Raw genomic sequence first — 24864 nt, 5'->3', positions numbered from 1 at the left:
GTATGGAACGTCTTGGCGCATTTTACATCGAGATCTTAAATTAAGAGCATACAAAATGCAGCTTGTGCAAGAACTGCGGCCGCTCAACCTTCCCAAAAGACAATGCCTCGCTCTATCGGCTCTTGAAAAGTTCCAAAAAGATCTGGCGTTTTCGATACAACTTTTATTCAGCGATGAGGCTCATTTCTGGCTTATTGGCTTAATAGACAAGCAAAATTGCCGCATTTGGGGCGAAGAGCAACCAGAAGAGATTCGAGTGCTGCCATTTCATCCAGAAAATAAAAACAATTTGGTGTGGTTTGTGAGCTAGTGGAGCCGACCCACGCGTGTTATTTGTTAGTTACCAGTCAAAATGCTCGAATGAGTCTTCGAAAATTGGATTCAACCGATGGGCTATCTGAGACGTAGCCACGGTTAACATTTGAAAGAGATAAATAATGCAATGTGATAAAAACTGCTTCTTTATTTAAGACTTTTTAAGTAATTATGCAATAAAATTATTTTAAAACAATTCTGAGATTTTTAGAGCAAGCTATTAACGGAAACAGCTCCGCAAGCTTTGTTATCAACCTTAAAAGCTTATTGAGCTTTATCGAAGCTTAAAGCTTTGGCTGCAAACTTATTGATTACAAAAATAATGGTTAAAATATGATTATTTATAACAAATAATTGAAAATTACTTTTTGTGACTTACCGAAAAAGTAAGGCGAAAAATTCTATGAAGACCTTTTGTGGAATTTTTTATAAAATAAATAGTTTCACAACGGGTTTTTGTTTTAACTTTCTTAAACTGTTGCACTGTAAATAAGTGTATGTCACATTGTTGTTGCTTCACATACGGAAATGTCTAATTGGTTTTTACTACAATGTAAATGCTTTTAAGATCACTTCGAATTCACAATTTCACAGGCGTTTTCACCAGCGGTCGTGTGGCCTTCAAGTGGCCCCGGTGGATCAGTATTTTGCGGTAAATAAAAATAATAATTCTTCACATGTGCATAAGTGTGTGTTGGCATTACAGCAGCGCAAACAGGATGCGTGCCTGTGCGAACGAGGTGTTTTTGTTGATTTGAGGCGATTGGCGATTCCAACACACTCACCGCGGCTTTTGATGTTCGCACATAAATTTTTACAAAAAATGTCAACTGTTTCATGCATTAAAATTCCTGACGACTCACATTCTGATTGTTAGTACTTATTGTTTTTGTTTTTTGTTTACGTGAAAAATGTCAAATAATATGCTGCTGATGCTGCTATTGCAAGAAGCTGGGCGGCTGAGCTGTAAGAAAGAAGAAATGAGGAAATTGTCAGGTTTCATAAGCACAAAAATGCGTTGTACGAGTGTCTGTGTGGATAAATGTATAATAAAAAGTAGAAATTTTCCAACTGTTTAGTTGACAATAGCGATGGCAACAACAACAACTAACACCGCTGACAATGGCAACGAACATGAGTAGCAGCCGGCAACAAGGACACTGTCAACGACAATCCGTCAGCTTGTCTATCAACGCTATATGCTAGTCGGTCGTTCGGTTGGTCGACTGGTCGTGGCGCCCGACGAAGAGGTGAGTCAGTTGCGCAATGGCGTCTTCGCTTCAAGATCGGAGATGAAAACTTTTCGAAACTATTTGCAATATTATGGCAGTAATTCAAAAAACAACAACAACAATAACAATATGCAGAAACAATAACAACAACATTTATTTACAACAACAACAAATAATTTACAACAACATTGAAAATATAATAACAACAAAAATTACAAAAACAAGAAATAAAAAATAAAAAATATTTACAACAACAATAACAATATACAAAAAAACCAATGAAAACTAATAACAACAACAAAAATTACAAAAAAAATACAACAGCAAAAAAAGTAATAAGTGATAAGTTATAAAGACAATGTTAAAAGACAATAACAACAAAGTAACAACAGCAGCAACAACAACAACTAAATATTACTAACAACAACGACAACAACAAGAAAGAGCAAAAATCTTAAAAAGTCTCAATTCGCAGACAAAGAAAATCGCCGCTACAGCAGCCGCCATCGCCACCGTCACCTTCGCCGCTCTGACCGCGCCGCCGTCGCTGTCAGTTTGACTTTTCACTGGAATTAATAGGAAATGCATTTTTCATGCTGTCACTTTAATAAATTGCGAAGCAAGTGAGTGAAATATTAACATAATTAAAATCAAAGAACACAACAAATCATACGCGTACACACACACACTCATGCTCATACACACATATACATCCATACTACATACATATGGACATCCATATGTACGTGCCCACGTTTAGTAAGCGTTTATCTGTGGGGCCTGCCTTACCGCGTTCGAAAAGTCTCGACTCTCGCCGTTGATAGCGACGCCGACGTTGACGTTGGGCGATAAGCCTCTCAACTAATAGTTTCTTAATTTTTTTGCGTATTAAAATTGAATTAATTAAAAGTCTGTCGCGCAAAAGTGATAAACAATCGAAATAATCGCATGACAATAACAAAAGCCATATGTACAGTTGTACCGTTGCTTGCGCTAACGTGTCAAAATCCAGCAGCTGCAATTATTTGCATCATCTTCTTCCTCTTCTTTCTACTATTATTGTTATTGGTACTGATTTGATTTTATGCGCAGATTTCTGAGTTATTAAAAAAATTAGTTTTTGAAAAAATTGTAAAAATATTTTCTATTGAATTAGAAGAGTTAAAATAAAATCTTTACATTGGATCTATAAGTACGTACTTTTTCAAAATATTTCTTATATAAAGCTACATATAACCTTGCCCCAACTTCCTGTCAATTTATGGATTTCAGGCCAAGTGAACTCCGCCTGAATCAAGCGAACATTTAGTGGCAAGCTCTAGGCTATAAGGCGTATGAGGCAAATTTCTGCTGTTTTGCAAATATTTTTGCTCAGCTAGAGCATGAACTTCCAACAAAGTACTTTGACTTTCAGCTCAGGCTCTCTTCCTATTGTTGAAAGTAACACTTTTTCATGAGAAAGACGCACAAGAACAGTAGCTCTCCAACGATTTATCGGAATATTAAAACAAGCTATAAAGTCTTTAATAATATGTGTTGAATTCATAGAGGACTTCAAGAATCAAAATAAATATTAAGGTGGTTCCAAAATGTACAAAGAGTAGTTTTACAACATATTTGAGAACCATTAAGCTATACATCGATACACTATGGCCAAAGATGTCACTCCTAAATTCTAATTGCTTTTGAAGACACTTTGGTTTGTTTGGAAAAAATTTGGTTGCAAAGCTCAAGAAATTCTCTGTAGATTCAATGTGATGACAACGCCTACATCGTTATACCTGAGTTTACAACAGCGCGCCAGAGTCTCCCCAGGGTTGGGCGCTGGGTTTGGGGCACGCCACGTCAAAAAGCACTCCCAATGAAAAGAAGAAATCTGCTTGAGAACGCCAAACAGCAAAGAGGAAGTACGACTGACGCACTGGTAATTCTATTACAAAGCGATACCATTATACAGGTATTATTATTATTATTATTATTATTATACGTATTTATTATTTATTATAATTGAAATTACAATAAATTTAAATAAAAACTTTAGCCCTAATTGCTAGTTGTTATCGCTTACATTTGGTTAAATAATATATAATTTATATTAGTTTATGAATATTTAAAAGTTTTAAATAATTGAACATATTTTGTACATATTCTTTGTTTGGGGTGTTTAGTATGGATATGGGATCTTGATGAAATACGGTGGATCGGTGGAGGTTTAAGGATTGGCATTCTATAAGGATACGGGTGATTGTTAAAGGAGATGAGTTGCAGAAATGGCACGTTGGCTGTGACTCCTTCTTCATCAAGTGAATATATTTAAGACGGGTGTGCCCAAGGCGTAGTCTTATAAAAGATTTGTTCATTACAGCTGTGGTATTGGTTGGAAGGCTTATAGCGTGTTTGTCTGGATTTATGTTTCCGTAATGACCAATTTCTTTGCTCCATTCGCATTGAACTTTTTCGTGAAGGTCTTGTAATATCTCACTTTTGATTCGTTTTGTCGGGAATGGAATAAATAGCTGAACAGGAGATGGATCTGCTAGATCGTTTCTTTTTATATCAACATGACCTGAGATCCACATGAGCCTAATTCTTTTTTTAAGTTTATTAAGGAAGTCCCAATGGTTGATATATCTTTTGATTGGTTGTTAAGGTTATGCACTCCATGCAGTATTGCTTTGCTGTCTGTGCAGATAATAAACGTATTGCTTTTTTTGATGGGTGGCGAATTGTAACGCGCTTAGGACAGTTTGAACTTCAGCCTCGTAAGGTGACGTTTGATCTTGTAAAATTCCGTTTGCTATCAGATCACCATTTTCATAGACTACTGCAAAAGATTTCCCATTATTATTTGTTGACCCATTTGTAAATAGAAATTTCCAGTGGTTGTTTTTTAATGGAGCGGCCGCCTATAGGAATGCTTGTTTATAGATAAGTGGGCTAGTTGAGTCTTTAGGGTATACAGAAAGCGTGTTGATAAATGATTCGGAACATAGCAACCAAGGGGGACTGATGCGTTTACTAGAGTTTTTGACTACACATTTCTGTGTTTGTTTGATCATATGGAACATCTCCGCAAGACCTGATTTTATAGATATGGTATTTTTCGGGTTTTAAGTTGTTTCATTTCCTTAGCCGAAATTGTAATAATTTAGTGGCAAGGTTCAAAAGTTGAGATATATAAAGTACATTCACAAAATTGTTTTCTTTTTTTTTGGATACAATTTTTTTATTTCGACACAATATGAAAATTTTGTTTGGAATGACCCGTTTATTTTAGCCAATATCGAAAAGAAAAATGTATATGTGTAATCGAAGCTACTTTTTCTTTTACGAACTTTCTTCACAAAGTTTCGATAGAAATAAATTTTATCTTTTAGTCAAAAAAATAGTTAATTTGGTTCTTTTATTTACCACCCTAATGTTTAGATAAGTGCATTATAAAGAAACGAAAGTTAGAATATATTTGTATTCTATTGCATAAATATTTTCCTAAAATTATACTAAAGCACCATTTAAACAAGTAGTGTAACAAAAGACTATTTCAGAAGGTTGCCACCTATTTCAAAATATTAAATCCTTAAAAAATTTATAATTAACTTAGATATTTGCAATTGAACTAGGAAACACTTGTCCAAGGATTAAAATTTAAATATAAATTATTACAAAGTTGCCACCCTTACTCAATTTCGAAATAAATGCTGTATATGCAGACAGTGTAAACGGCAATATGGACAGTAAATGATTTACTTTTATTTAATTAAAACTACTAACATATAAAGTTAAGAAGTTGCCATATAATCTGAACATGAAAATTTTTTCAAAGCAACGGTAAAAATGTTTGCAATAAAATTAATTTATAAAGGATATAATTTCGATCAAAAAGTATTTATTTAAATGATAATATTTAGTTTTACGATAATTACGTCATAGTATAATATATGATTTGCATTTTATTTATTTATTGTTTTCTACAGCTGATAGCAATCAAATCTTAAAAATTTGTCAACTTTTGCGTAAGTTTTGCTTGAGAAAAATAAAGATTAAATTCTTCCAAGCTAATAGTGACTCTTAGCGACAATAAAGCACTAATTAACCCTTCACATACATTAGCGAGATAAGAGAGGTTATCTGTCAGTTCGATGACGTCAGCTTTGTTTAATTATGTTTGCATGATTGCGTTGCCACGGATTTAGAAAATATCAGATAGCAAAGAACTTCAACTTTATTTATTATTAAACTACTAAATTTGTTTAAAACAATTCTTTTCGATTTAGAAAGCATCTCAAGCTTCTTGCTGTGGGCAAAAAGTGGTAAGACTTTTTAATTTAAATTTTGCGCGAAAATCCATTCGTAGAAATATTTTTTCTATGTTTGTATGACTGCCAGTGACATCTGTGCCAAATGTTCTATCAAAATAATTATTAGTGTTTAATATACGCTTGTCCTTCTGCAGTACATAAAGTGCATTCGGCGATTTTTACGAAGAGTGAAATTATTCAACAAAGAAGTTCCATTGAATTTTGTATGCGGAATCAAATTTCTGGTGCCGAAACGTTAAGAATGTTGGAAAAGATCTTTAATGATAATTGTTTGTCGCGAGAAAATAGATTTGATTTGTGCAAATTATTCAAAGAGGGTCGAGAACGAACCACGATTGGTTCCAAAATCACTAAATTTTCTCGAAAAACAGCATGGTGTTAACGTCTGCGAAACAATGCTTTCTGACTACCAGCATGTCATAAAACGTACTATTACTGGCGATTAGCCTTAGATCTATGCTGATGACCCGGAAACAGATGATCAATCGGGCGAATATAAGCCGAAGTCAAAGAAAAGCGCCAAAGCAGGTCAAAAACGAAGGTTATGTAGACAGTTTTCTTCAAAACGAGCTATGGTGGACTCCGAATTTCTTCCGACCAGCCAAACTGTCAAAAAGGAATACTGTTTCACTGTTATGTGTGCTATTCGTAAACAGAGGCCTGAATTATGGGCCGAGAACTTTTGGTTTCTGCACCGTTATAACCTACAATTTATGATTAATTTTCACAATTTTCTTGGGGTCAAATGTAACATACTTAAGTCCATATTTAGTCAAAATTGCCTTCTTTTTAAAAAAAAGGTCACGTGATGACAAGTTTTACTACATTTTTAATGGTTTATGTACCCTTTGAATACCTGAGGCCAACAAAGATTTTTCCACATTCCTGCCGATTTTTTACTATGTGTGGTTTTCACTATGTCAAAGTTAATGACAGTCGTAATCGAACCAATAAAAACCACTGTAATTTCATTTCAAGGCAAATTTGTCTCATCAAAAATGGGAACAGTCAATAGTCGTCAGTTAGAAAATGCGTATATCATTGAATTTGTGATATTGTCAGTAAAGCGTCATTGAATCTAACAGAGTGTATTCAAATATAAACTCAAAATTGCATAATCCAAGTCCTACATACTTCAACATTTGCACTCACTGAGTAGCAGCATTAATTGAAGTAAGTCTAAAATATAGAATAAAGCATGAAATTACAACAACAGCAAACAATTTTCTTGACTGTCCCTTCGGCCCACTTCGGGCATTCGGCAATTTACATAGCAAATGCAGTCAAAAAATAAATTTCAACAACCTGACCTAACCCAAACTTAAGTGATTTAAGCAAGTCTGGCGAAGGCATTAACCCTATAACTTAAGCATATCCCAAGCCGGAACTGATATGTCAGCCTTTGTTTTCTGTTATTTAATATTTTCGCACAAGCATATTAGCAGGGGAGCGCACACACACACATGTGCATATGAGCAAATTGTCCAAATGCACCACCAGAAGAAAGACAAAACAAAGCCAAAAAACAAGAAAAAAACAACAACTCAAAAGTAAAATTAAAAAAAGAGAAAGAAAAATAAAAATAAAAAATGCAATTGACAAGAATACACGAACGGCTAGAGAACATGGCGTTCATATGGCTTCGTACAATGCGAAATAAGGCAAGGAGGAATAGGAAAAAAATATTTTGAGACTTGCAATGGGGTTTATGTTAATGAGTGATGCGATTTTGATGGATTTGCTTTTTTAAACATATTTTTATTTTATTTAATTAAATAGTTTTTGCAAATTTAATTATTCTGAAATTCAGCTAAAAATTAAAAATTAATAATAAAGTGAGGAAATTTAGCGGGCTTATCTCTTTTTTAAATTTTATGTTATTTACGGTGAGAAGAAAATTAAAAAAAGAGTAGTGTTACAAAAATACTAGAAAAAATAATAAAATTAATTCTCGTCTTAACGTCGCGAAATTGCCTCTGTGATGAGTGTTCTAAAGATTTCCCGGTTTTTTTTATTACGTAAACATTACAAATATAGTACTTTAGCATGTTTAGGAAAAAAATTTATACTTTAAATTAATCCGAATTTTTCGGAGTGCAGAGAAATGGTTTTATATCACATTAAAGCTAACTTAAATAGTATGTACAACTCTCATTTCTTTCTAATATTCACAATAAAGATTTTATGTATACTTTTGTTTAATTTTAACTCCAATTCTTGTAATTGAAGTGCACGTAAGCTTTACAAAGGATTCTACATTAATTCGTACAAAATTTTACAGTTATTTTTATAACAACTATTATGCATTCGTTTTTCTATTCTTTAACCTAAAAGCACTGAAATTAATCTATATGTATGTGTATACATTAGCGCACATCGTACTGTTGACATTAAGTTATTTTTGAAGACTTTTGTTAATTTAAAGCAACAAAAAAATTGTTCGGAAAAATTCGGAGTACTTTCGGAATGATTAAAATTTCACCTTACGAGTTTTTTAATATATCTCAATACTTGTTATAGCTTGTTAATCATATACAATACTTTCGGAGTTGTTGCAATTAATTACAACATGAAAATAATGAACTTTGTTGCTAAAATACACCACAACAATCCACAGCTTCACTTAATAATTCAAAAAAATTTTGAATTATTTTAATTTACATTTGTTATATTTCGTAAAAATTAAAAAAATAATAGAATTACATAAAAAAAATATTTAAAAAATAATAATATTAAGTTTTTAACAATTTCTAATAATTGTTTATTAATTTTTTAATTTTGGAAATTTTTTAAATTTCAGACAAAAAAATATCGAGCATCTGGCAACGCTGTCATTAAAATTTTGCCGGCACTTGGCACTTCAGACCAGCGCCGGGATATTGCGTCAAACTGGGGAGGGGGGGTGCAAAGTCAGCGCCTCAAAAGACAGTTAGCTAAAGCAAATTCAAAAACTTTCGACTAAACGTTGCGACCAGCCGCTAGAGAGACTGAGCGCATTTTCATAGAATTGTCAACGCTCCACAGAACGCTCGCCAAACTCACACATACCTTTATAGATAAATACACACACACACCGACGCACGCACACCCTTGAGCTCGCCACCCAGCAAAGCGTCGAGTGTCGCGTTGAGCGCCATTGCAACCCACACCAATGCATTAACACACGCACACCTCCACATATACGCTCAAATGCAGAGCGATGCAATTAAATGAGTGAGTAAATGAGCGATTTTTTACTTCTGCTTTTGTTGTTGTTGTTTATACTGCCATTATTTACGAAAAATGCATTTTTGTTGCTGCAATTATATTTTTGTTGTATTTTTGTAGAATTTTTTCAAAAGCACGAGCACTGGTGAAAAAAATCGGCACACGAATAGAGCCGACTGCACAAAAAAGCGAAAAAATTAATTCGTTAAAAAATTCAATGTCAAATTTCATAAATGCAATTTTAGTGCAATTTTCGCAGCGAATTCTAAATTTATTTTGCATGCAAGTGTTTGAGCGTGTGTGTATTCGTGCGCGCTGTCTTTTCGCTATTTTTTCCACTGGATGTCTATATTTTGTACACTAGAATTGTCTGTTGTTATTGTTGTTGCTGCCTTTTGTTGTTTGTGGTTATTGCAAACACGATTCTAACCGATTTTCAAGGCAATTTGCCGGCCACATTTTTCACGCCATTGAAATTTTTATAGCTTTCAGCGGCAATGATAACTAGCGCGAATATTTAGTGGAAAAGAATTCTGAAGCCAAAATGGCGAAATTATGTTTTCTGTGCTTCAAGAGGCTACCCATTGTTCGCGTGGACCCGCGGTAGAGACACGAATTAGTCAAAATATTGGTGGAAAGCAATTTAAGGAGCCTTGAAATTGACTGGCAACGGTGCTAAAAGTTCATGGCTAATTCAACAATGGCCAATATATGTATGTATGTAGATGAGCTGATCTACAAGGCTGGAGGCCGATGCAATTCTTCTGACTATTGGTCATTGGAATTTTCCACTTCACTGACTTGCTGGGCATATAAGCATAGATGTGTGTGTTTAGGTGTACTTTATTGCCGGTGGGTACACGTGCCGACAGCAACAGAAATGTACATACTGGTGTATGTATGTATGTTTGCTTTATTAATACATATGTATGTATGGATAGGCTTATGATTCATATTTTTTATGAAATTCTGAAATTCAGAGAATTGAAATTCTTTAGAAATTACTACTTTGTAAAAATGGAATTAGAAATGCGGAGTACAGAATATTTGTATCAAATTTTTAAATATCAATTTTGAAAACAACTTGTCGCGCTAACTATTCACTATAAGACGATATTTTAACGAGCTCTTAAATATAGTTTTTTAACAGCTCTCTTAACTCCGTATAGTTCATCTCTTATAAAATTTCATTTGCAAATTATATTCATAAAAGTTGTGCGGAACAAACAAAAAAATTCGACATACATATTATGGCAGAGCAATTGTTTTTGAGACAAGAAATCTAATGACTTCACAATTGTTGTTGATATGAAACGCTTTAAATTCATTGCTAAAACATGTTAATGCAATATATTGATACTCCGAAAGTATTCCGAATTTTTCGGAGTGCTCAAAAATCTTTTTATATCACATTAGAGTTGACTTTAATAGTAAACGCATTTATTATTTTTTTCTGATATGAATATACAGTATTTATAATAACAAATATTTCACATATACTTTTGACAAAATGTGCACTCATATTTTAGTTTTTGAAGAGCAGATAAGCTTTGCGAAATATTCTAAATTTATGCGAACCAATTTAATCAATTAGTTTTAATACAATTCTAGAATTATGCGTTTGTTTTTCTATTTTTTAAGCGAAAAGCAATGAAATTTATCGATATGCATTTATTATGTTGGTATTTTATTATTTTCGTAGTCTTTTTGCTACATTAAAACAACGCAGACTATTCGGTAAAATTCGGAGTACTTTCGGAGTCATTAAAACTTTGTGTGACTAGTTTTCTCCTTCAGCAAAATACTTGTCAATACTTCTAAATCACATAAAACACTTTCGGCGTTGTTGCACTCAATTAAAATATGAAAATTTTGCACTTTTATGCTAACAAACACTAGCTCCACAGCATAACAAAATAACTCGTAGAAATTTTGATTTGTTCTCACTTGCGTTTTTTAAATTTTGTAATAAGCGCCCGTATTTACACAATTCGGAACTAAAATATAATGTACACGCCATACATTTGTATGTATGTATGTACATGTGCCGCATTTAGAACATTTAGCTTCGCACACGACATCTTAGTTGGCTTTAAAAATTGATTGATGTGCATTTAAATGCATTAAAAGGTAATTCACTGCAATTGTTTGGCATTTACGGCGGTGCCACACGCGCTCAAATGACTATTGAACTTAAATATTGGTTTGATTGTTGTTGTTGTCATAATTTTTTTTTTTTCGATTTCACAATTGTTGTTGCATTAAATAAATTAACATAACATATGTACATATGTCATATGTTTATTATGCATGTAGCCGATTTACTCTTATTTTTGCTGTTTTTGTTGTCATAACTTAGAGACGCACCTTTCAGCGGACGATGACGACAGCAGCGCTGACCGTTTGCCTCACTATCAAATCGAAGCGAATGACAAAAAAAAGCTGATAACGCACAGCTGACGCAGAAGGAGCGGCAGGCGATGGCGAAGAACAAGCACGACAATTGTACATAAGTGCAGTTGCAGTTGCAGTCGATTTATTTTTATTTTTTTTTTTTTTTTTGTAACAAAACCGAACGAAGAAGCAGGAAAAGCACAGCACATCGGATCGGTTCGAATCGTATCGTTTATTAGCTGGCAGCCTGGTTGTTGCCGCGACGGTTGCCGGAACCGGAGCGCATCAACCAAATGCACTTACTTCAACGCAACTATGTTTGTATGTATGTATGTATTGTAAATATATATGTATAAATATATATCTGTATATATATTTATATATGTATATATATCGATATGTATGTATATATCATTGATATTTTTCCTTTTCGCACATTAACACCACGCGCAACGACGGAGACCACTGTGTCAACAAAAACATACACCGAGACGACACCGAGCCGCTGTCGGACGCTCCGTCTAGCTCTATAATACTTACAACAAAAGTCGCCAACAAATTGTGCCGGGGTCCCACTCGCGCATCCATGCGAGCGCACAAACGAGCCAATAGCCAACAAATGGACTCGGGAGTTCGAGCCACCAACCACACACACAGACACAAACGCCCCGAGTAAAATGAGTGATTGAGCAAAAGCACCCATACACAAACACACACACATACGCGCACACATATACATATATTGTACAAGTTTGTGTATGACATGGCGAATTTGCTAGCGACGCCGCTGCAGTTGCTCAATGTAAGCGCACAGAACGGCTAGAACCCAGCGGAGAAGCCGAGAAGGCACGCAGCTTTACAGCAAAGCAGCGAAAAGGCACAGAAAGCGCAGCGAAGACTCGCCGAAGTTGGCGCGGTGGTAAGGAAATTCCTGTTGCAAAAGCGACGGCGACGCCAGCGCCACCACAAGTGACGACGCCAGCGACGATGACAATTGCAGCTAAATAGAACAGTGTGGCGCACAAGTATTGGTGCCACAACAGTATGTACGCTTATGAGTGTGTGTGTGGCGAATTTTTTCGCTTTCTGTTGCTCGCACACTCATTCACCTGTGTGCAAGCTATCATATGCCTTGGTGTGTGTGTGCCTGTGTAAGTATTCTCTTAGCGCTTGTAAGGGACACGTATTGCACTTCGCTCCAGCACACGTTCCATTACAATAACTACGAATAACATATGAATATTCATGACAACAACAATAAATTGCGAAAAAATTCTAGAGAGTTGGCAGCGGGCAATGAGGAGAATCACAATACTCACACGCAGTGTTATTGGCTTGAAAGATAGTTTTAAGAGCATATCAAATAATCCGTTTGCTCTGAGTACACAGCGCTTTGCATTGTTTTATTGCCGTATTTTAGTATTAGTACTAAGCAGCCGATAGACCAATTGGACTATTCGGCGGCTTCAGGTGGCGAGGTCTGCCTTATAATTATTATAGACTTACAAATTTAAGTTACTAATTCTTGGAGTACTTTTTTGGAAATGTAAAAAAAAAATTAGCAAAGAGGTTAACTAACTATAATACCCTTAACAGGTACATTTCTTATACCATGAAGGGCATAAAAAGATCTCTGTTTTGATTTTGATCGGGCAGCCTGTATGGCAGCTATATGCTATAGTAGTCCGTTCTGAATAACTTCTACGAATATTGTACCATTGCTTTAGATAATACTCCGTGCCATATTTCGTACCTCGTCAAATACAAAGTTTTCCATACAAGAACTTCGATCGCTCAGTTTGTATGATAGCTATGTCTTATAGTGGTCCGATATTGCCAGTTCCGACACATAAGCATCTTCTTCGGGAGAAAAACACGTGTACAATATTGCAAAACGATATCTTAATAAATGAAGGACTAGTTCGCGAATATACACACAGAGAGGCATGACTAAACGTCTCTGACGTTTCCTTCTTTTTACAAATTTCGTTGCAAACTTGGCATACCCTATTCAGGGTAAAAACATTATCTCTAATAAAGTAAACGGTTTCTTGTTTGCGTTATGTCCAGCCGTTTCCCACTCAGCGCAGCAATTCAACTTACGAAAGGTAGTCGCTTTAAAGGAAACAAGGTTATCTCTGTGAAGAGACCAAGGCCAGGGTTGACGTACGACCCTATGAGCCAATGCGTTCAGAGCCAACCAACGCAAAGAGGGAGTTCTCTCAATTTACACTTACCAACTTACACCTAGCATTGACGGGAAAGGAATGAACTCCGAGTACTGTCAAGGTTTTAATGGGACGGAGGCAGGTGCGGCATTAACCCACCAACCACTTCTACAGAGCCTCACTCACATATTCAGGTGATGAAATATCTGTACCATCCGCCCAGAGTGCAACCAAATTCAAAATCTACAGTTTGAAATCATAGTCCAAGTCGAATCCGTAGTCAGGTAAGTCAGGAGATTTCACACGCTGTTAAGGGCACATGTCATTTGGCGTTGTACAGGTTCGAAGATGTGATACCTTACTTCTACAAATATATAAAGTAATACATTTTTATCGCTCGCAAGACACTAGTGGTCGAAGTTGTTGAAGGAAGAGATTCTATTCAAATTTTACCGTTCTAAAACAGTTTCGATAATGAAATTTAAATTTTCTATAGCCGAAACAGTAATCTTTGAATTGACACATCAACTGTCAAATAACTGTCACAACCGCTAATTTTCATATATTTTTCTTAAAGAAATCAAAGTAACAAATGATTGATCTTGTTAAGTAATAACAGCTTTCTAAAAGATTGGTCTTTAAAGCAATGCTGTTCAAAACATTTTACTGAGATAATTCCTGCATTAAAGAAAGTTTGAAAGAGAACCTGCAAGATTATTTTTCTTACGACAGTTTCCATTTTAACGTTAGATTTGAAAGCGTGATTAATAGATCATTATCTTAAGATCTCAAAATTAGTTAGAGAAATTTTCATACGGAGAATGGTTGCATATATTATGATGAGTCGTAATTATTTGGAATACATTGCTGTGATTACAAACTAATATTAGGTGATTAATGTGGTGCGGTGCACTATGAATAACTTCCGTCGGAACAAACTGTCAATAAATGATCTTATTTGAGAATTATGCATCGTCTGACAGTTGACTGATGGCGTGAACAGCGCAAATTTGGTGTAGCTGCAACAATGCAATATTTTCATTACAAGGTATTGTTTCTTTGAAGAGCTATGACTTTTTGGAACATTTCTGACAATTGTAGGTCAACCTAACCTCACTCAAACAATCTAACCTCAAATAGAGTGTAAATATATGAATACTCCAAATGAAACTGTGTTCATCTCAGACCAAAAACTTTATTCACAGAAGTTCGTAGCACAAAAAAAGCCACCCATTGTTTTTGTAATATTCTATTCTACACTAAATAGATTGTGTCCGCCAACTGCTAACAAAACATTGAGTCAACTCGTGACTGATGGTTTAACCAGCCAAACAAATCAACTACGAGTTGTAACCAACAGAAGAGTTCATAGAATATGGTCGAAGAGAATCCTTATAATGAGCACTGCGGTGAGCAAATAAGAATGAATGAATGCAAGCAGTGGCGTCGGTGGATTGTCTATGCCAGCTGACTTGGCGCTGGCCGTTGGCAGCAATGAGTTGACGCCGCTCTCCGCTGCAACTTGAAATTGTCGTAGAATTTAAAAATGTGTCGAAAAGCACTAACACCAACAAAATGAAATGTAAGAGCAAGCATAATAGTAACAACGAATGCAGGCAAACACGCAGGGTTACAAGCGAAATGTAATATAAACTCAAAAAGCGGTTAGTGAGTGAAAGGGCTGTGGAGTAAACTAGCTTCGTAAGGCAAGAATGTTCAGAAAATTGCCAAATAAAAAATCATAAAGCTCATATGCAATTTGAAAATAAATATACACTCAAACTCATAAACAAAAAAGCAGTTATAAAAATACACTCAATCAAAAGCACTCATACACCGCTTTGACTGAAAGCGCTCAGAACATTTGCGTTGCAAAAAAACTCACCACACTTGACGCGCTGCCATCCGTACACTAAGCGCTGCTTGTTTTTGTACACACAACTGCATGTGTGTTTGTTGCGAAAAAAAATCGCAAGAGCGCGCTTATACACGCACACACTCAAGCGTTTTGTTGGTGCTTGTGAGTTGCACTCACTCTTTTGCCAATTGCATTGCGAATGCACTTTTCAGTTCACCACGCCGCTTGGCGCGCCGGCACACTCGCTTCGACTGCCGTTGCGGCAGCGCGTTGCTGGCCGCGTTGCATTCACACACACACCGTTGACGTCGCCAAGAACGCGTTTTGAGGCGCTTGAATGCAATTATTTGTTAAGAATAATTTCACAAATTATGACAAACTCCAAATGTAAAATTGTCGGCTATAAAATGAAAATATATACATATACATTTTTTTTTGCAAAATTAAATTTCGTTCTAGCACAGTATATGCGTAGCGCGTCACTTTTTTATGCGCCCCCGTTCGTGTTGTGCGGCGTACGCGTTTGCATGCAACTAACGACGACCGTAGACAACAGGCAGACTGAAAAATGCATCTGAAACACGCTTGGCATGCCGGCAAGCTCGCTCGCACGCCAAGCCCGCCTTGCCTTGCGCACCGGCGCCGCCGCCACCGCCACCTCAGTTACATTTTGTCGTCGCCGCCGTCGTCCGCCAAGCGTCAACCTTCAGCGCTGCATGCTTGCATTTCAGTCTCAATTTTTGTTTTTGGGGCTCCGTTTTCGGCGCTTACGGTTTGGGATGTTGTCGCCGGCGTTGTCGTTGCCATTGCAGCGGCTCGCTCACTTTTGTTCTCACTTCTCGCTTTCGTGCGCTTTTCTGTTTCACTTTTTTATTTTCCCATTCTGCTGCAGTTCTCGTTGCGCCTTTCATTGCTTTTATTTTATTTTTATTTCTGTTTTTGCCTTTTTTTTCGTTTGCGTCATGCAAATTAAGTCTAGCATACATGCAATAAAAGTGACACTAACTGCCTGTTGTTGTTGTTGCTGCTGCTGTTGTCGATTGCAGTTTAAGGGTAGTTAATGCTTAATGCACTCGCACTCTCTAAAATACGGCGCTGATTAATCGCCAATTATTCGGCAGCCTTTTTTAGGTGGAAATCGCATTTTTCGTTGAAATAATTTGGGAAAGTACCGTTTAATTACTTGCGAATTACACAACTTTTGTAACAACAAAACCTAGAACAAGAAACAGTAAGAATTTTATTCGAAGCTTAAATTTATTACTTCGACTTAATTAAGTCTATTAACTAATTGTCTACACCAACTTATATAGCGTAATGTTATTAATTGACTTAATTAAGAAATTGGCTGGACAGTTTCTCAAGAAGTAAAGATATAACTATATTTTATTAACGTTTAGCAAGTATTGTCTTTTCTTTTTCTTGGAGGTGTTTTTTACGTGGCAGGTCCCAAACCCAGCGCACAAACCCAGGGAGGGATGTTTCGCCTTCTAACTTTAGCTCGCCTTCCGATCGATGTTTTTTGGCTACGCGAATACCTGATCTAAGACCGAAAGTCATGAGTTGCTTGTGCTATAACCGCATAAGCTGTGTCTAGACCAATAATGAAGAAGATATCGAGTATCGTAAAAGTTAGGCGAAGAGCAGATCGATGTTTTTCTTATCTATATAATAATAAGCGGTCATACAGGGTGGGCTATCTAACATTTTAAATTTGAATTATCTATATTTCGACATTGGAAATGTCAAATACCATTCGGAAAGTGACATATATTCAGTAAAAAGTCTAAAATTTACGAAATGGGTCGCTATTCACTAGAAGAAAACTGGGAAGTATTGAAAACTTTTTTCCAAAGTGGTGAGTCTTCAACCCATTCAATTTTACCACAAAATCTTCTTTTCGGACGAGGCTCATTTCCACCTCGATGGTTACGTTAACAAGCAGAAATGTCGCATTTGGGGCACGGAAAACCCGGACGTAATCGTCGGGAAGCCAATGCACCCAGCACGAATCACTGTATGTTGCGGATTTTGGTCTGGTGGAATCATTGGCCTATTTTTCTTCGAAAATGAAGAAGTAACCGCCGTAACCATCTATGGTGAGCGATATCGCGCAATGTTAACCGAATTTTTCTTCAAACAAATTGAAGAGGAAGACTTGGACAACATTTGGTTCCAGCAGGACGGCGCTACGTGGCATACAGCAAACGCTACATTCAATCTTTTACGCCCTATCTTCGAAAATCGCATAATCAGCAAAAGAGGTGATGTGAATTGGCCTCCCAGAAGCTGCGATTTAACTCCGTTGGACTATTTTCTGTGGAGAGCTGTTAAAGATAAATGTTACGCCAACCATCCAGAAACAATTCAAGATCTAAAGTACGAGATTCAGGCTGCTGCAGCTGTCATAAGGTTTGAAACCATCATTAACCCATGTCTACACTCAAAAATTGGGTGGATCGGATAAGCTACTGTAAACTCAGCCGTGGTGGTCATTTGTCCGAAATTGTTTTCCAGAAATTAATTTCATAAAACAACCTTTTAAATAAATGTTAGACCTTTGAAAAATATCAAGCCGTTTTTTTATTGACTTTTTAAATTAAAAATTTTATATGGCCCACCCTTTATTTAAGGACTAATAATGTCTGGCTTTGGAAGAATGTTAAGGTTTTAACATTAAATACCATATTCGATAACCATATGAATATACGAACGATCGGAGCATGTCTATTAGCTGCCGAATACTATACTTTATGCTTTCTTCAGAAATTCTCGGTTCTCTTCTCTGCTAAATTTATAAGGGAAATGTGCATTTAAAGAATTTAATGTATTTTTATGATCGGGGAATAGCCGATCTCCAGGGACACCTCCGAAAGAATATGTATGATGGTGAGAAAGATTTTTCTGCTCAAAATTACGTGAAATTCAAAAACTGTTTGCCGCCTTCATAGTAATCCCAACCAGATGATTCCGCCAGTTCTCGAAACACTTTTCTTATGCACTTTTTGGGATGGCCTTCAGCTCTTTCAGCGAATTTTGTTTTATCTCTTCGAATGACTGAAAGCAGGTTCCTCGGAGCGACAGTTTCAGTTTGGAGAATAAGAAAAAATCACTTGGGGCCAAATCTGGTGAATTTAGTGGTTGATCGATAGTCTTCATTGCGTTTTTGGCTTTAAATTTAGTCACAATAGTGGTTCGATGCGATGATGCATTATCATCGTGTAAAATTGAATTGGGCTTCCACAATTTCGGCCGATTTATACGGATGTTCTCACGCTAACACCTCACTACGACCAAATAGGACTCCATTCGACAGACGGTCAGTCCCTCCAAAGCAAATTATTGATCCATCAAACCACGAATATCGAAAAAAACCATGAGCATGACCTTGATTTTTGAGCAGCTTCGGCGTGGTTTGTTTGCTTCCGGCTCATTTTTCCCCTCTATTCCGATAAGTGTTGGATTGTTTGCATATCAAACTCATGAACCGATGTTTCTTCGGCAGTTATAAAGCTCTCCATGAATGTAGGATCGGAAGTCGCACGATCAAGCATGTCCAAAGAGACATGCTTACGGTACACCTTTTAAAAAATTTTCAGCTTTATCGGGACGAGTCGAGCAAGAACGCGTTTTATACTCAAAATATCCACCAAAATCATTCAAAGGCACTCGCGAGTGATGTTGAGCCCTCTTCCAAACTTCCTAACAGTGAATTCAATTACATTTTCGGGTGTCTTTTGGTCACAATGTTTGACATATATTATTTATTAAATAAAAGTAAATGGCCTTCAGGCGTCCTTAAAAAAATAACACTGATCATAAAAAAATTGCCACTTTAGAGTGGCCAAAAAAATCGAAATTATTTTTAAGTCCGTAAGACTTACGGTATCCGACGTAAGTAGACGACAGTAGATAGTTTCGCAAAGTTGAAAGTTTGGCTTCCAGACTGTTAATAGATAAGTCCGGCAGTAACTGCAAGCATATCTTCGACTATTTTCAAAACGCTTAGAACAATCAAAAACCAGCGGGAGGCAATACGAAATCATTTACTTATCCAAAAAAGCATATTTCGAGTAAGAATTTGCCTAAACTATTAGTATGTAGACGGTACAAGTAGTTTTATATCTCTAGATTAGAGAGAGGCGAATGAGTTTGGGGAAACGATCCAAAGGTGCGACGAAACATTCGCTTTTTTGAAATGGTCAGCAAATAGTCTTCTTGATTTCAACTTAATACTATTCTAGGAGTTGTGGACAATTCCCAGATTAGAAGCAGCATGTAAAAAGGTAATGAGATTATTTTTGAGATCGAGTGTAGAAACCTTCGTGTCAGTAAAGATTGTCCTACAACTTGTTTGTACCCATTTTAGATAATTATAAAGAAACTCTTAAATAAAATAAACAAAAGTATACAAGGTAAAAAATCATGACATTTTCTCTAGTGACATAGAATCATTTCACAGAAAATACCATCTGATCAAATTTGACACGGACTGACAAAAAATCTTCGTATTTTAATATTTTTGTTTGCATAATATTCAGTTTTATTTAGTACGAGTCTTAATGACAATGACTTAATTTGCTGACAAAAACCATGATGTTGAAGTGCAATGAAAAAGATTTTACAAAAGTCCTGTATTGTTGGTTATTACTCAACAGTTGTTTCGCAAGTCCTTTATCATGATTCTCCGAACGATTGTTAAATTTTTCTAATGTTTTTTTTTTGTTTTTTACAGTAAGCAATTTTAAGTCACATGACTTCAGCTGCATTCTCATTATTTTAACGTAGTCTCTATGTACGTTTCTAAACAATCGCAAGTCCAACGTACTTTACCTTTGTGTTTTTTGGTAGGAGCTGACAATAGAAGTCCACTTGAGGACGTATTTCGTGCCTGAGCATATAGACCACTTGTATTGACTTTCAGTATTAATTCTAATGTTCCATTTGGTGAGCCACGGTTCCACAGAGTCAATTGCGCTTGCGATTGCCTGGACGTATTTTAATACAAATCATTATGGGTGTCTTCAAATTAAGCTCTTTTAGAGCCAATATACTTGTTAGAAGCCTCGGCTGCGATGGTCTGCAGTGTCTTCAGCGAAATTTGTTTATTCTTTTTTGTTTTCAACTCATTTTTCGTGCACCATTCGCTAGATTGTTGGATAGTCAATTTCAATTTCATGTTTATAAACCCACAGTACATGAGGCATTTGATAAATGTAGGGTCTTTAGCTAAGAGTCCAGCATTAACATGTTGCACATCGGAAGCATTAAGCAAACCTTTTTTTGTTGATCCATTTAAGTTGTTGAGCTCCTCTGCTGTTTCCTTCATATCTACATAACGATTTTTAGGCAATATTTCCTTAACTTTTTCAATGTTATCAACAATAACGGGCGGACGTTTCGTATGTTGCAAGTTTTCGATGACTTCACGACTTTCACTGAATGCTTTGTGGCACTACTTGGTACTAAATACTTGTGTTCGGGATAGTTAGTCTACAACTTTGCTTCCGCCGTTTTCCAATAGATGCCTCTAGGGTCAAGCACTGGTCGATTAAATCGTTTTATATCGATCTTGGACGTTTGTGTCAACACTAACCCAACAAAATATTTGTAGAGATCTGTTTGCATCTCGAACTTATTCTCAACTGAAAATTTCACTTTTTGAGCCGAATTCTCGACATTTGCGGGAAATTTTTCTTTTCTTTTTTAATTCCAAGAAAAGTGCGGTTTAGGCTCATCGAATGCTTTCTGATACGTACGGTGAGGCTATCCTAAGTGAAAGAACATGTCGCGAATGGTTTCCACGTTTTAAGAATGGTGATTATGAAGTCGAAGACCGTCATGGTGGTGGAAGAGAGAAGATTTTCGAAGATGCTGAATTGGAAGCACTCGACCAAAATGCGTTTCAAACCCAAGAGGAATTGACCGAATCGTTGCAAGTGACACAGCAAGCCGTTTTAAAACGAATCAAAGCCATGGGGATGATTCAGAAACAAGGAAACTGGGTACCTTACGACTTGAAACCAAGAGATGTCGAACGGCGCTTCTTTGCATATGAACTGAAGCACAACCGAAAGGAATTTTTACATCACATTGTAACTGGCGACGAAAAATGGGTCCACTACGATAATCCTAAGCAAAGAAAGTCATGGGGAAAGCCTGAACATGCCTCCAAGTCGACGGCGAAACCGAACATTCACGGCGCCAAGGTCATGCCCTGCATTTGGTGGGACCAGCTGGGGGTGATATATTATGAGCTACTAAAGTCAAGTGAAACCATTACAGGAGATCGATACCGAACGCAATTGATGCGTTTGAGCCAAGCACTAAAAGAAAAACGGCGACAGTACGAGGAAAGACACGATAAAGTCATTATCGACCTCACGTCGCAAAGCTGGTCAAAAAAAAATTTGGAGACGCTGAAATGGGAGATCTTACCCAACCCGCCTTATTCTCCAGACGTTGCTCCATCTGAATACCACTTGTTCCGATCAATGGCACACGGTCCAATTTGATCAGATCTGTTAAAAAGATCAAACGGAGAGGTAATTGGTTGTAAGGACGATTTATGGTCCTTAGCGCATTGGCGACGGCGAATACCGCAGTCGATGGACCGATGAGCTGTACGAGATATACGACAACATTGACATAGTTCAGAGAATTAAGAGGCAGCGGCTGCGATGGCAAGGTCATGTCGTCCGAATGGATGAAAACACTCCAGCTCTGGGAGTATTCGACACAGTTCCTGTCAGGGGAACCAGAGAAAAATGAAGATCTCCACTCGAGTGGAGAAGGACTGCCTTCGCTTGGAATATCCAATTGGCGCCAAAAGTAAAAAACCTTTTGAAGTAAAATTGTGAACTTCTTTGACCCTTTAGCTTTTGAGGTAATTAGATTTCTGAAAAGGTGTTCTAATCATACGAGTCCATTGTATAATCTTTGGGATCGGAAAATTCTTTATATTGTTTAAATGTCATTTGGATATAACGACCTTAAAGGATTACTCCTTTTAGCGGTGGTTGTAACTGTTCTTTCAGACATTTCACGTGCATATCCTTGCATTGTAATTTTTGCTTTTTCGAATTGAAAATCCTTTTCAAATTTTCCACTTCATTGCAGCGTAATTGAAGGTGAAAAAATTACTATTTGTTTGTTTTGTTATTGCATCAACTTTATTTTTGTTTTTGTTTGGGCAATCGACGGCAGCTTGCGTCCTGCGTGAATGTCATTGTAACCGTTAATTGGCTGGCGACACTGTCACCAAAGTCAGGGCAATGCAATTATGATTTCCTACTTAGATGGCGACGTGCATGTGTGTGTGTGTGTGCGTGTGGGGTTGTGTGTGAAATGCGTACACAACACACTGACTCCGGTGGCATTTGCATAATTGAGCGAACTCTGCGCTGAGCTGTGAGCTGCTGCATTTCAAATGTGAAGTCATGTGTGGCAGCTAAGCTGGCAAAAACAAAAACAAAAACAACAACAGCAAAATAAAGACAAGCCAACTAAATAGTGACAGTGATAACAACAACAACAAAAACAATATTTCATAGATGCAAGCACGTAACAGTTAGCTAGTTGGCGCGCTCCGTGTGGCAAAGGCTGAGGATGCAACGTATAGTATGTTGCAACTTGAAATGCGCGTTTATGAAAACTGCATTTGCAACAATGTTGGAGCGCACAGCCAGTTGGGCAGGCAGGCAGGCAGGTAGAGTTTCGTCAAGGACATTATTGCATTATTTACACAAGATAAGAATCGCTGGCGAGGCGACCGCACACAGTTGCAACAGCAACAAGATGCAACAAAAAATAAATAAAATTATAAAAAGAATTTTAAGATATTTGCGTGGCCACAATTGCAAGCGCAGCAACTTTTTCGATTTTTTATTTTTGTTTTTGTTGTTGTTTCTGTGTATTTGTTTTTTTTTTGGTGGCTGAAATGCCAATAAATCTTGGAAGCGCTGCTGTTCGCTCTTATTACTTGCCTTTCAAATGCATTTTCAGTTGTTTTGTCTGCGTTTTGTTGTTGTTGTTGTGCGTTTTTGTTATTCGTGCTTTTTGCTGCGCGCTTACCCTTACCCGGCAATTTGGGCTGGGGAAAGGATAAAGTTGCAGCATTGCAATGCAACGGCGGGCAACAACAACAACCCGGTATACACGCTTGAGTGCACAAAATTGCATTGCGGCTGCACTTCCGATCGCAAACAAGCGCTAAACAATAAAAGCAACGGCAACACACACACACAGGCACGCACACAGTAGCAACTTGGCAAACAATGCTGCTTGTCAACAAAATTGCAGACAAACAAAAAACAGCGAAAACTTCTGAAAGCATTTTTTGGGGTAAACAAAAAAGCGGCGGCAAAACCGAACCCAACCGAACCGACCAACAACAACAACTCATGCAGGGAAACAACTCAAATTGCAGATATGCAAAACGGGCAGAGGTGTGAGCAGGGCAGACAGGTTTTAGCAAAATGCAACACAAGAAAAGGCAAAAGTGCACGCACACACACACACAGATGCGCAGGAACATAGCGCTGCGTTGCAACAACGGCCGAAGTGCAACGAGATGCACGGCAATCTGCTGCGGAAAACAATAAAAAGCAATAACGAAAATCTACCCAAAATGCTAAACCGAAAGCAGCGCTGTGCAAACACAACAACAACAACGACAACAAAAAGCAGCCAAGTAAAAATTGAGCGCAACGAAAGGAAAAGGACTTCAGGCACAGCGATTGCTTGCTCGAAGATGCGCCAAAGCAGAAGTCGGCAAGTCGCCTGCTTTGGAAGAGAGTGTACGGAGCGCTTAGCTGATGCAGGAGAGAGCTTATTTGCTTTGCAAAAGCGCGGAAGACAGAAAGTGCAAATTTTTCAGAAAGCGAATGATGCGCACTGGAGGGAAGCGTAATAAAAGCGTAATAAAAGAATGGTGCTGGGAAGATGCGGCTTCTGCAAGCAAAAGCATCAAGCACCGTGAGCAAGCTCGAAATGAAATTAATTTAGATATTCGTACTTAGAGTTTAGATGTTAAGATTTTCTCATCAAGATCTACTATATAGGTACGGTATATGATTAGGCTAACATAAAATTATAACTTTAAGACTTTTATTTCGAAAGTCTAAAGAGTTTATAGGTTTCACATTTTTGCTTGAATTGACTGACTCTGCTTTTCGCAGAAACTTTATTACTTGTTTTGGAGGATCCCTACGAATTTTCTTCTCACAACTCTACATCCAATTGTCAATACTGTAAAACCTCATTCTTAATCATGCGCACTATGTTCATTTCGTTTTTTTATATAATCCTAAGTAGACATGAACCAATTGGTTGTTAACCATTTATCAAAGAAAATTAATATACAAGTAGTT

Source organism: Bactrocera tryoni, chromosome 1 (genome assembly GCF_016617805.1).
Source record: "Bactrocera tryoni isolate S06 chromosome 1, CSIRO_BtryS06_freeze2, whole genome shotgun sequence".
NCBI lineage: Eukaryota > Metazoa > Arthropoda > Insecta > Diptera > Tephritidae > Bactrocera > Bactrocera tryoni.
This window is presented reverse-complemented; position numbering follows the sequence as displayed.